Source organism: Salminus brasiliensis, chromosome 7, assembly GCF_030463535.1.
Source record: "Salminus brasiliensis chromosome 7, fSalBra1.hap2, whole genome shotgun sequence".
NCBI lineage: Eukaryota > Metazoa > Chordata > Actinopteri > Characiformes > Bryconidae > Salminus > Salminus brasiliensis.
Genome location: NC_132884.1, coordinates 36,479,433 through 36,493,829, shown reverse-complemented (window position 1 = coordinate 36,493,829; position 14,397 = coordinate 36,479,433). Strand labels below are relative to the sequence as shown.

Here is a 14,397-nt window from a genome sequence, read left to right as displayed (position 1 = left end):
AAGCGCTCCACAGCGTGTCTCACCAATGAGATCCCCCACTACAAAACCAGCCAAATCAAGCCAGTCTGATTATCGCCAAGCCAAACAAACGACACTATGATCGCAGGCCTCACTTGTCCATAATGCCACTTTCAGTTGCGCCTATCGCACCAGACGATTGGCGAGTTGACCGAGCCTGTCACGCCACAGCTTCTGAGGCTTGGCAATATGAAGAAAACAAACAGAAGAGAGAAAAAGAGAGAGAGAGAAAGAAAAAGAGAGCGAGTGAGAGAGTGAGGTAAGGGTCATACGCTTTAAGTACAGCGGGTGGGGAAAGGGGAGGAGCTTATGCAGTACTTTTTTTTTGGTAAAGGTCCTTAGAAATGTCCCAACCAAACCAATCTGAGCCAATTCCAAACTGGGAGAATATACATAATAGGAGTTCAACAGAGTTAACCCCTTAACACTCCATGGCTTATTACAGTAACTACAGGGACATCTGTACAAACTGGTGGGGATATTCTTTGGTCATAGAAAGAGCCATAAAATCATGTATCGAACCGCAAAATGAACGTATTGTTACGCAGGACCAGAAAGCAGAGGAAAAGAAAGGGAAAAAAGGGGAAGGGGGCACTGCCATTATTGTCCTTCCTCTGCAAATCCAGCATCGTCTGTATTCCAAACAGGAGGGAACGAGCTCAGAACTGGGGCAGTCTGACAATCCGTGCACGGCTCAGAAGAATTGTTGTGTCTCTTGGGTATTAACTTACAAAGCCCATTATGCTGGTGAAACAAAAGAGGGATGCACGGAGAAGCCCGCTGACTTGTCACATCGTGGCACTGGGCTTAATCCCTCCAAGATATGCATCATCAGGGCAAATCCCATCGTGTATCAGGATTAAAGTCATGCGTGCAAGCTGCTGTGCACCATTAAAAACAGATGTGCCATGGTCATATCATAACTTATTTACAGTTGGAGACAGAGGTGTAGAGGTGTGTATTTGCTGTGTGTCTGTGCACCAACAAACACAAGCTCCGTGAGTGCACTGGCAGGGGGCACACAGTCTGCCCTTCTAAACGCACGGTCAGATCCACAATACAGAACCATATGCTTGTGAAAACCACTTATCATGCATTTGCATGTGATATTAAATGATTGACAATTACACTCTGCAATATGATCATATGCACAGCCATGCACAATTCTATTACCAAAGAATAGCCCCACATGTCTGTGCAGAAGCATCTCTAGTCACTGAATAATACACCTTACTGTGTAATCAGCCTTTCTGTGTTAAGGGGTTAAACCACAGAAAGCTACTCTCAACACAACTTCCATACAGCTGTGGCCAAAGTATTGGCATCCCTGCACCACTTCTCCTAGACCCTTGTTGCTTCTACCACACATTTTCCACATAGAGTCAAGTCAAGTTCAAGTCAAGAACTCCAGAAAGCAGAAATGGACTCGACAAAATTATTGGCACCCTCAATTTAATATTTGGTAGCACACCATTAAAAAAAAAGATCAAAATCACTCGCTTCCTGAAACCATTCATGAGTTTTTTACACCTCTCTATTGGAATTTTGGTCTACTCTTCTTTTGCCAACTGCTCCAGGTCCCTTAGCTCTGAAGGCTACCTTCTTCCAACCGCTGTACTGAGGTGCTTTCTGAAGTATATTTTAGGTACTGACCCATGACCTCTGACTGAGACCCAGCTTTCTCACGCTTGGCCCTACACTGTGCTCTAGAATTTTTTAGTAGTCTCATTTCATAATGCCATGCTCACAGTCACATCATCCAGTGCCAAAAGCAGCAAAATAATCCCAAAACTCTTTGAAACACTACCTTAGGGACAGTGTATGTTTTCTGTAACTTATTCTGCAGACAAACTCATAGTGAAAACATAAAATTCAACCTCATGTGGTCAGTCTTAAGACTGTCAGGGTCAATAATAATTGTAATTTAATTGTCTACTGTTTACATTAACAGTCTAGAAAATACCTAGGTCGGGAATTGGCTATTTTAAGCAAGAGCCAGTTCAGATCCTGTGTTTTACCGCTGTGCCACTGTGATCAAACACCGCTCCCTCTAGCCCCCTATTCACAACCTGCTGCAGTTAGACATGTTATCTAAGTGTAACTGAGCAGTACTGATGTCTGCAGTGTGGAACATGCAGTATTTTACAGTGTAACATGAAAACCTACCTGCAGTTCTAGTGCGTTGACTGTTTGAGGAAGTCACCTTTTCTCTAGACTCGGATGTGTAAAAGGCGAGCGCGTTTACAAGACTGTCTAAATTCTGCCACTTTAACCACATGCCTGCCACAATTTTTACTCTTAAGGCTACAGTACAGTACAGTACTGTATGGCTTGGTTCTGATTGTAGATTGGTACTGAGAGCACATTCAGAGCAAAAAGAGGAAACAGGAAATTATATCGTATTGGATCATAGCATCCAATTACATATTAATATTAATTAATAATATTTTAATATTAATGAAACCATTGTTTTTACATCAGTATTACCCAAAAAAAATCTTATCTGGAGCATGTATCCATTAAGGTATTTTACATTTTACTGCAGTGTTTCAAAGTAACCTGGAGCCAAATGATCATTGTCAATTATACTAAAAAGTGAAATTACATAATTAGTCTACTAAAAGTTATTTTGCATTAGTATAAATTATCAATACCATTTAAAGCAACATTATGTGAAAATTGGTATTTTTGGCTCCTGGGCTCCCCCCACAGGGAGGGTAATTCACTTTCACAAGCTCTGAGCTCCCACTAGTGGACAACTGTACATGTGCATTTCTGGACAAGCTGGGAGATACAGATGTAACCTCTGAATGTAAAGAAGCATGTGGACTGAGACTGTAGAGTAATATAACAATAATATTTACATTAATATGGGACTGATATGGTTATGCATTTCTGGAGAGAGGTCTTGTGCAGCTCCACCAAAGTTCCATAGTGCAGTAGCAGCGTTCTAGCCAACGTGGCAATGACAGAGATGCTCTTCTAAGTGTAGAATTTAAGGGGGCATGCCCATCAGGCTAAGACCAGCTAAGATTTTAAAACCTCTGAACTTAATTCTCCATATTCAGTAAGGCTCATTTTAGTAAGGACACTTGCTGCATAGCTAAGGTACACCAGGCCTCCTGCATAGGTGATTTTGTGAACCAGAACATGGCTCAGCAGACTTAGGTCAGCACTAATTTTGCAGTGCTGTGCTCAAAAGTTGTCCTAACCTCTCTTCCTCTTTCACGCCCACCTGGGTAACACTGAAGGATTGTCCAAAATGCATCAGCCCACCAGCCTCCTGTTATTTCAAAGTAGTACTTGGTGCTCTTTCTCTCTTTTTCTCTCACTCCCACCTAGCCACGCATGAAAATCACAAATTTGGCCCCACGCAGGATCTGTTGAATGCGGCCAGCTCAGCTCTCTGCCTCGACAGGAACATCCTTTCAGCCTGTTCCACATGGACACGTGTGGAATATGTAGGTGAACATGTGGAAGGAATATGTAGGTGAACAGGCTGAACATGCCCTCCGCTATCAACCATTCAGTGACTTCATTGTGTTCTGTTTTGGAAACAGGTTGACTACAATCATCAACACTTGCCTCTCCTATGTATATGAATAAGTGCAAAAGTTAGGAAATATGCAAGGTAGGGCTGGGAGATATGGTAAAAATACTATATCATGATATTTAAAGACTTTTTTAAATATATACAATATTTATCACAATATATAAAAATTCTTATAAACTACTATTCAGATCCTCTCCTGTACTGAATACAGTGATTTATACTCAACATCTGCTGCTCTTCATCTAATTAAACCAGTCTAATTACACTGTTACTAAGGAAACCTGCAGCTGATCAGTGTTTATTATATCGATATAATAAAATATCATCATATTGCTTAGCTCTAATGCTAGGCCTGGGCAGTATTATGGTAATATTGCATACCACTGTATTTTAAAATGTTGACAGTATCTCAAAATATTGACATGTCAGATTTCTGTTGTGTGTCTATCTAGGCCATAACCAAATAAGCAAATTTGCATTTAAGAGAGCTACAGGGTGGGGGCGCTGTAGGTGCACATTGATTGGTAATATCACGCTCTGAAAACAGGTGGGGATAAAACTTAAGCAATTTAGCTTTCTGCCCTTTCAACACCAGTTGATTAGTCACCAGTCTTTTGAGTCACAATCGTCTAAATATTCATAAGCTTTCTGTCTGCCAGACTTGATTTAGTTCTTTGAGGAGCAGACTGTTATCCTGCTAACTAAGCTAATGAGCTAATGCTAACCAGCTTCTCTCTCTTCCAATTCAGAGCAGTTTCACCTTTGGAATTGTCATGGTTGATGGTTTAATGTCATCAGAGTTTGTATAGACATGGATAAAGAAATCACTGATGTCCCACACTCATCCCTGACATCCAAAATCGGGCTACTATGCAGGCTGCACTGTCCAATCGCGGTGTTCCCCATGCATATCACTTCATTAAATTCGGACAGCTGACAAGAACGAGGTGCTGCATGCTGTAATAGGTGTCAGCTGTGTCAGTCAAGCTATCATTTGCCCTTATCATTTCTATTTAGTCAAGGGTCAGGGCAGTACATCAGCTAGACTGGCAGGAACACTTAAGCTGAATCCTAATCTGGCTTTGAGGTACAGTAGCTACTTGTCTCGGCCAAATAGGCAGTACGAGATCAAGCAGCAACCTCCAACCTGAGTAGTATCTCCATTAAGTCCAAGGCAAATTACCTGAGTCAAAATCTGAATAGCATTCTGAGTGCAGCTTTTCTCTGGAGGATAGAGAGAGAAAACGAGAGAGAGAGAGAGAGAGAGAGAGAGAGAGAGACCAACCAAAAGAGACAGAGACCATGAGAGTGCAGAAGAGAAAGAGAGGGAGAGCCTCTGGGGACCCCAGAGGCAGTCTGTCAGTAGAGCTGATCAAAGCCAGCCAGAGAGGGCAGAGCTTGTCACGAAATCATGATGTCCAATGCTGGCTTGACCGGCTCTCGGCTCAGACTGGGATTCTGTAGGACTCTCCAAAGCTAAAGCTGTCTATGACCACCATAATCAAATATGAATTGCTCCTGTAATAGTGCTCCTCTCTAGAAAGATAGAGGTGAGTGACGAGCAATAATTCCAGCCAGAATTCTTTTTTTGGGGAGGGGGAGAGAACTGACAGCTTACTTTGATGGCTTGCCAAGGGCACTGTGCGAGAACGTTGTGATCACGGCTATGGCCAGTACAGTTTTGTATCTGTGTCAGGAGTCTGGCCTGCTGTTGGACGATATTAGACTGATCTAAGATCTGTAAAAAAGGAATGGTGGTCCACGTACTCAAGACTCAGACATCACCACTGGCTGGAACAAGGAGAAGATGGAAAGCTTTGACCACCACCAGACTAGGACGGGATCTGCTGTCAAGATAAGAGCCTCCAGTAAATCCCACCCCCCGCCATCTTCCCTCGGCGCCAGCGTTAGATCCACAAGGCCTAGCAGGAGCAAAGCCCACAGCAAGTCCCTTTTATCCCCCCTACCTATTCAGAGTGAATCCTCCAGGCCTGAAAGTGCTTCCTGACCAGAAGATCCTGGAACCCATACATTATTCAGCAGCATTTAAAGTTTAAATTCCTATTTGGTTGGGAAAGGGGGTGGTCTGTGCTCTGGTACAACACAGAGGAAGGGGTTAGAGAGAGAGAGAGAGAGAGGCAGAAGAGAGAAAGCCACTTTTCTTTCTTCCTCTTATTCTATCGTCTTGCTCTATGAAGCCAACTGTGAAATAGACCTAAGATGTGAGGCTTTATAACAATCACAGCAGGCCTGTTTGGCACCCGGGTAATTTCCACCCGAAATTCCACTGATTGCACTGTGAGAAAAGGAAAATCCTAGCATCGGAGCCTGTCAGGGGACGCGCTCGGTGAAGTATGGACCTGCAGGACGGGCTACAACCGCTGCTTTCCTTCATAAGGAGAAAAGCTTCTCGCTTGCAAAGAGGACAAAAGTGAGACGACATACTGTACTATGGCGCACATTTTCTCTCTGCTCCCTCTGACAAATGCCAGCATCTTCAGCCAAGTTAAATTGCCATGGTAACACAGTTCTTGATGACTGCCAGTGGGAACAAAGAAATAAACCACATAAGGCATCTAAAACATTCAAACTAAGAGAAGAGAGAGCGAATTTTACATGAACTTACTAACTTTTCATCGACTGCTGTGAAGCTCTTTGTCTCTGAGCAGATGCAGGTTTCTGCATTTTTGCAAATAGTAGTATTAATTAAAACCCCCGCTGGCATTTTATCAATTCAAATAAGACAGAAAAAAAAGGATACGGGGACAAAAACAATAGCTCTGTAATATGAAATCTATCCAGAAAGCTGAAGCCTTCCAAAAGCACTGTCTTCCACCCTCTCTTCCCGTGCCTGTGAATAGAGGGGAAGGGGACGCAGCGTAATCCATTAAATATAGGAAACTTTGCGACGTTCCACCAGGAAAAGACAGCAGCGCACTCTCTCAGGAGAGCACTTAAAAAATTTCACCTCCTTGCTCCACCATAACATGCTAAATGTGAATAATTAATCAAGTTCAATTAGAACATGGCACGCCAGAAAGCCTTTTTTGTGTGCGGACTCCAATTTCAAGGGCACCGTTTTGAGTGACGGCACTAGAGGTTAAAGGCTGACACATTAATAACAGTAATTATTAAATCTGTTCTGCACCCCCACCCCAACTCGTACACAAAGCTCGTCAAAAAAGTCACTTGACCTGCATGCAAGCCTTTACTTCCATAATCATGGAGCAGACTTTATTTAGTGGCAGCTTTGTTAGTGAATATTGGTTTGATTAGCGCTTGTATGAGTGGCTGGTAAAAAAAAATAAAAAATCATCAAATGACAGCAAAGCCTAGCTCAAGGCAAAGCAGAGCTATTTCTGCCAAATAATATTTGCTTTTTTTTTTTAAATAACCAATAAAGAAAGCACTGCGGCAATATTAGTCGTATTAGTAGCACTTTTATTATGAAAATAAAAGATTAATCTAAAACCCAAACTGTGTACAGCCATGTAATTCAAACTAGACAGGAAGGCTAATCTGATTTACGAAGCACAGCACTGATTTATCAAAGTCATCTCCCATGAACCGCTCTCAGTCAAGTACTGCGGATTCATCCCTCAGCAAAACAAGAAATTTATTTCCATGGAAATAAAATGCAACATTTAATAGACTGCAGTATTTTATTCATAATGTTGGGCTAAATGGCTCTGACACAAACTGCACACAGAAAAAGTCATGCAACAGAAAATCCAAAGAATTTAAGCCATAAGAGGGCTTAACTTAGCGCCAGGCAATATTTCAATACTTATCGTTACTTATTATAATTAATTACACTGTAAGCAGAATGTAACAGTACTGTTAATGTCACAGGACAATCAAATCAAATAAGCTTTGAGTCTTTTTTGTCATTTTGGAGCATTTCTATTGGTCCATTCATCATGAAATTTGGACACAATGAAAAGAATTTACAAATTTCTATAAAAAAACATAATGGCTATTAATGGACGACTCACTCAGACATCACTCCAGTTGTAACACAGTCATTTTTCTAGGGTTACAAATGCAGTAAAGTTAGTAAAAAGCAGTAGTCCATTTACTCACCTAAATGTTCTGCTTTTCCATAGTTCAACAAAAACAGTTTGAAGTATTTGGTAAATCTAAGCATCTGCTCAATGCTTATAATTCTTCTACCCATTAAACCTAAGGTTTAATATTCTGTTATTAATTAAATTACAGATACAGCTTTGAATTTTTTGATAACTGTTTGCTTCAGCATATTTTGTGGAGTCCCTCAGGGTTTTATTTTAGGTCTTAGAGTTGCAGCAGTATACCATGTTATGAAAATGAATGGTTATCATGCTGTGTACATTTGCTTAATAACAGTGCAGGAAAAATACAACCGAACAGAGAATATTAATGTATACTTATATATTATATTATTATTAATAAAGGGATTTACTTTAGCTTTGGTTCAACCAGAAAATCCCCCTTTTATTCTGTTAAGGGTCAAAGTATAATAATAATAATAAGAAGAAGAAGAAGAAGAAGAAGAACAACAACAACAACAACAAAAGGAAGAATTAATAGATCCCATATACAGCGATACCGTAAATCCGCATTTTTTTGTGGATGGTTATCATAACATGATAACATCATACCATACCATTTCATACAGCTGCAGCCCTGTTAGGTTCTATAAAACTGCTGCTTATTATTAGATCACTGCAGTGTGAGGGAGAACTGAAGCGTGGGCCTATATGTGCAAGCTTTACGGAGCTATGGTAATATCCGCTGATATCAATATCACTGTGACTTCTTAATTATAAACTTGACAAACTGCCTAGAATTCAGCCAATCATTCTTCAGCTACATGGATTAAGGCAACATATAAACATGTGTAGTGTTCTTTCGTAACAACAGAAAATTTGATCTGCAAGATCTGCACTGCTTCACTGCCTGGACAAAAGCATACACACACACACACACACACACACACACACACACACACTCACTCACAGACACAGCACATACATACAGAGTGCCTTGCGGAAGCTTGGGGGCGAGTTCCTCTGGCACACACTGGCTCTCGGAGCAGGTGTGAGATTGTAACACAGTGGATAATTTAAGCTAAAGGTCTGCACCAGAGGCTCCTGAAGCAGGTGCTGAACTGCAGTAGCACACCCTGAACTAGGATCAATTAAAAAACACCCTAATGGTTTCATTTCCACATGCCATAACCACCCCTACTCATTTGTAACCCATATCTGTCATTGGTAACATCCCCCCCAGCAACATCCATCACATCCTACCCCTTATAACCCCCCCCAAAAAAAAAAAAATCCTCACTATGGTTTATTCTCAGACTCGGTAAACGGTAATCAATGTCGTTCGGGGCTCACTGCTTCATCTGAGCGATTTATCAGCGCTGGGGCTGAGACTGTAGGGTCCGCGTGTTTGTGGGGGCGTTAGATATAAATCACAACCAATCTATAGAACGCTCGTCTGTGCGCCGATGATTTACAGACAAACGGACTGTGTCTTGCCCGTATTTACACAGAAAGTACGTGACGGGGTGATGGTCGAAATTTCATCCTCAGCTTTATCGCAAATCAGACTGACAGTGCTGTCCACAAGAGTATCTAATGTTCTCTTTAAACCTAAAGATGGATCTGGTCTTGGACACACAGTTCTAGGAAAAGTTCAGCACTCATCGGTAGGCCATAGGATCTTATTATGTGAAGGTTCTCACAACTTTAAAAAGGTTTTATACACTAGCACATGAGATGTCCTTTAAGGTTCCTGCCCTTGACATTACTCCACAGAGTGTGTATGGAAATAGGACCTAAATGTGGAGCAAAATAATGAAGAATGCATGAGGAATGACATGGGAACTGTGGGTCAATACCAATATCTAACAATGCCCAACCAATGTCAGATATATGGCATTTGGCAGACAGTCCTATCTAGAGCGACTTACATTTGAATAAAGTTACACAGGTTGGAGTTTTCCCTGTGTTTTCGCTGTGTTGTTGCTCACTACGCTACACCAAGAGTTCCTTAACCCATTGAACACCACTGATATTAGTTAGATATAAATCCTCATGCAGCAACTATTAGGAATTATTTAGTTCTGTATATATTGTGGAGTCCCACAAGGATCTATTTTAGGGTCTATGAAATTGCTGTAAATTATGACAGTAAAGTAGTGACGAAAGTAAAGAAACGTGGGCTTACATGCAGGGTCTATCAGGTTAAAGAACCATATACAAGACAACCAAGTTTTTCTTCTATATATAAAACTGTTCAACAGTTAAAGAACCGTATAACCATTTATTGGTTCTTTGAGTTGTTATGGATCTATATAGGTCTACTGCAATTACTGAAGAACTCCTAAAGCATGTTTTTTTAAGGGTGCACATCTAGAACTGTACTAGCACAGCAGAACATTTTAGTGGGTAATGAAAATTAAGAAAATGAAGGTTTTCTGCTATCTGCTCTTCTGGAGTTCAATACATCCATCATCAAACATACTTTGAAATATTAAATCAATTCTAAACATCAGATCATTTCTAAAGTAAATATCTGCTGACATGGATCCTTAAAAACACCCACTATTTCTCCAGCGTCTCTCAGTCACACTTTAGCTGACATACGAGTTTGGTGTAGTAACTTGAGGCTTGAAGATGTGTGCCTCAATAAGGCTGTAGATGTAAGATGAGATAGATCTTCTATTCCAATCAGACCTCACTCATCTGTTGGTGACAGTCGGTGATAGTCTTGGAGAACAGAGTAAGAAGAGTCAACACATTCTAAGTCTCCTGGGGTTTTAGCGAAGGTTCCTCCACTATGACTGATTTAGAAATAGAACAAACCCCATGTGGTCAATAGAGAAGATCACCCCCCTCCAGCACAGAAGACCGAGTTCACAAACTTGGCAAAAACATGGAAGAGTCATGTTTACTTGATTTCCAAAGAGTTCAGGAGAACACACCCCATACAAAGTGTTTAGCCTCTCCATGGTGATGACAAGGGGCATCACTCCTAAAAATGAAGGTGCGTCAAAGGGTTCTTTGGGTGAAGCCATAGAAGAAACCATCCCTGGTTTCATAAGGTCTGGTTTGAGGGTCTTTTTAAAGGTCTAAAGATGGGATCTCCCGATACACTGGATCAGATTGGGAGATCTCAACTTTAGATCTTTAAAAAGACCCTCAAACCAGACATGGTTTCTTTCAGGGCGGATACATTTACGGCATTTAGCAGACACTCTTATCCAGAGCGACTTACAAGGTATATGTATTACAGAGGAGGGCCAACGTAATGTTAGGAGTCTTGCCCAAGGACTCTTATTGGTGTAGCGCAGCATAGTAACCCAGACCGGGAATCGAACCCCAGTCTCCAACATGATTTGGTAGCTCACTGGCAGGTAGGGGTGTTATCTGTTGCGCCACACCAACCACAGGCATCGGGTATTGACTATTTTAATCACAATCCAGTTCCATGACTTTGTTTTAACCAAGATGTTTAGAGCGCCATCTGGTGGCTTCGAGGCACCATTAACCGGCATTACTGCCCTGCCAGCAGCACTGCGAATAGTTCTTAAACATAAAAACAGAACATAACATCGAAATCATCGAAAACCTTCATAGAAACACTTTTCCCAGCAGAATCGAGTGGAGGCTAACGCTAATGCTAATACACACTAATTAACATTATTAATTAGCAGTACATATTATCTAACTGTGTGGCTGTGTTATTTATACAAACACAAAGATCTGATCGAAATCGGCTGATACTCAGCATTAAGAGACTCGGATTGGATCGGTGGGGCAACGTAACCTGATCGGGACATTCCTAGTCTAAAGTGATCTAAAGGTCCTCACCAATGTAAAGGTTCTTCCCCTCTCACACATCTCTATTACAAGCATGGTTCTTGTAAGGCATCGCTGAAAGAACCCTTTGGAGCACCTTTATTTTTAGGAGTGTAGGTGGAATGGCGCTATTTTTATCCCTCAATTTCCAATCACATCACTTTGAAACAAGGAGCAGTGTGAATATTCATGAAGACTAAGTCACATTCATCAGGAGATCATCTCCAGCATTATGCTGGTCTTATATCTGCACTGGTAAGTGCTACAGTCTACTGTAAACAATCGTGTAAGCCTATTAACAGTTCTGAAAGTTAAACAGCTTAATTACAGACAAAGCAGTTGAGAGCATTATAGAAACTTATGCCTGTCACTTGTGATGGATGGGCAGAGAAATTGTCTATTATCAAGAGTGACAAGCAAATCCTTGGTGAGCTTCTTTTACGATATTTCTTTTTTCCCAAGCTGTCAGTGTTGCATAGTGTCATTACTCATGTCCCTTTAACAGTTCTTCTGTGGTTGAGGATGCATCATACAACAGATAACAGCCTAAATAACTATAAATAAGTGTGCTAGTAGACACAACAAGTGAGGTACGAGAATGAATACAGTAAGAGAATGAATGGTGTGCACTGCCCTAAAACCTCAACCAGTACAAGAAGGATGGGTTTCATCATTTGATGAAGACAAGCAAGAAGAACCTTTCACAAGTAGGTTCTGGCTACCTCTAATGATCCACCCAGAGCGATTTTTCTGTAACATCTGGCCCATTTAAGGTGGAACGGGCAATTCCTGCATTTTAGAGATGCGCTGTATGTTGTGGAAGAACTCATTCCTAGACAGGCTTGAACCTGAAGGTTGCATCACGTCTGAGGTTAAACATCTAGATCCCACGGATGGAACCATACTTGTATAAAGGTTAAAAATATGGCTTCTTGTGAAACCAAAATAGTTCTTCTATGGCAACCCTAGGTAACACTTTTATTACAGTGGTGTGTCATGCTGTGAGCACTGCCCTACAACCTCAATCAATTCAAGGAGGCTATGGTTTATCATTTGATAAAAGATGAAGACAAGAAGACCCTCCTGTACCACTCCTCTTCTAGAATGGTCAAGCCAGGCCAGGCAACGGAATGGATAGATGACCATAAACATGTGAGTAAACAGATACAGCTCAATACAAGCGAGGAAAGAGAAAGAACGCAGAGGTCCTAGAACCATAACCAGTCCAAGGCGGATGAGTTTTAGCAATTGATGGAGAAGAGCAAGAAGAACCTCCTGTACAGCTTCTTGGAGGTATCTTCATACAGCCACATCCTCGGTGTTGAATTAGGCTATATTACTAGTCTACAATGTCCATCCAAGTCCAGCTGCACTCATGAGGACACTGTCAGAGGTACTACAACACAATTCCCAGTGTTTACGTGGGTGAACTTCTGAAGCTTTAGGTTCTCCAGATATTTCTGGAAATGCATGCATTATTAGCCCACTCTGGAGAAACTCAGTGTCATCAGGGGGGCTTGCAGGCTGCTGTTACAATAAAAAAAAACCCACCTCGCACAACACGTCCCTCCTCGCAGTGCAATTTATCGACCAGTAAAAAGCTTTATTTCAGACTTTATAGAAATTCCATATTTCATGCGGCCACAGCTTCTGACATCGCTTAATTCCCTGTGAATTATAGCATGTGCGTCGATACCCACTTCACCTCCACCAGGAAACCAGAGCCAACCTAAAAACACACACACACACACACACACACACACAACCTTCAGAGTGCTTTGGCTGTGAGGTTAGCCTACCTTACTGCCTGAAGATGTAGCAAGTGTCTGGATGGAGACGTGAAAAAAAAAAAAGAATCACTGGGAGCAGTCATGAGCCTGCAAGCTCATGAAGATGATGAAGGTGGTGCTCCGGATCCTGAAGAGCTTCCAGATTAAGGCACTCCATTAACTTTTCCACAGTCCAGCTCTCGCCTCCTCCAAACTGAGCCTCAGTCAAATCTGTCAGCCCCAAAACTTCTCGTGTCATTAAACTGTAAGCAGAGAACCCGTGGAGGCAACAAGTTCCACACACAGCATCCTTTTCCCCCCAGACGGGGGCTCGTTATCTGCAGCCTAGCCCACCTATCCGCGCGTAACGGCGTAATGTGCCCTGTTTCCAGCAATTACCCAGTTCCTCCCTACAAAACTACCCTGCTCCAGAGAGAGAGAGGGGGAGAGAGAGAGAGAGGGGGAGAGAGAGAGAGAGAGAGAGAGAGAGAGAGAGACAGGACGCAGAGCGCAGTTTCACTCCGTCTTCAGAGGCACGGAAACACGCGGACTCTTACCCTGGAGCTGGAGCGCAGCGCTGCTGCTGGTGATGCTGCTTTGGCTGCTGGTGGAGATGCAGGGCTTGTTTCTCCTCGGGTTGAGTTCCTCGCGGTTCGCAGTTGCTCCTCAGCTGAAGCTCCTCTCGTGCGCTGCGGTGAGAAACAAACGGTGGCGCGCGCATCCCTCTCGCGCCACGCCGGTAACGGAGCTCGCGCTCTACAGCGGACAGAAGGAGCCACGGACAGAGAGCCTCTAGTGGAGAAGGAGGGAAGGGTGTGTGTGTGTAAGAGAGAGAGAGAGAGAGAGAGAGAGAGAGAGAGAGAGTGAGGGGCGGGCGAGGGGACGATCCTCCTGTTTTGCGTTAAGCACTGTTACATTCTGCAGCTTGGTTTGGTTAATTCTGCTGATGGTTCCTACAGCAGATCCAGGCGTGGAGTAAGTGGTAGCCTATAGGCAGGAGGTGAGGATCCCCAAGCCACCAGGGGGGCTCAGAGCCTTTCCTCTTAAACTGGACAGCAAGTCTACAGAGGTCCATGTTTGTTTGTTTGTTTGTTTGTTTGTTTGTTTGTTCTTTTCCAGGATAAAAATACCTACCTTATTTTCTATTCCTGCACACAATACAAAAACATGACGAGTGTCACTCATAGGCCTCTTAAATCTTCCAAGT

General features: G+C 42.3%; 1 protein-coding gene across 4 annotated transcripts in view; it reads right to left on the bottom strand.

Moving 5' to 3' along the window:
• Positions 1–13,975, bottom strand: part of LOC140560375 (cadherin-22) — a 242,907-nt gene extending 228,932 nt beyond the window's left edge. For 3 of the 4 annotated variants that reach the window (XM_072684811.1, XM_072684810.1, XM_072684813.1), the window contains exon 1: positions 13,748–13,975. The gene's annotated coding sequence lies outside the window, so the exon portion shown is untranslated. Of the gene's footprint in view, positions 1–13,220; positions 13,693–13,747 lie in introns of those variants that run through there. The other variant, XM_072684812.1, reaches the window with a different exon arrangement.
• Positions 13,976–14,397: the final 422 nt, after the last annotated feature.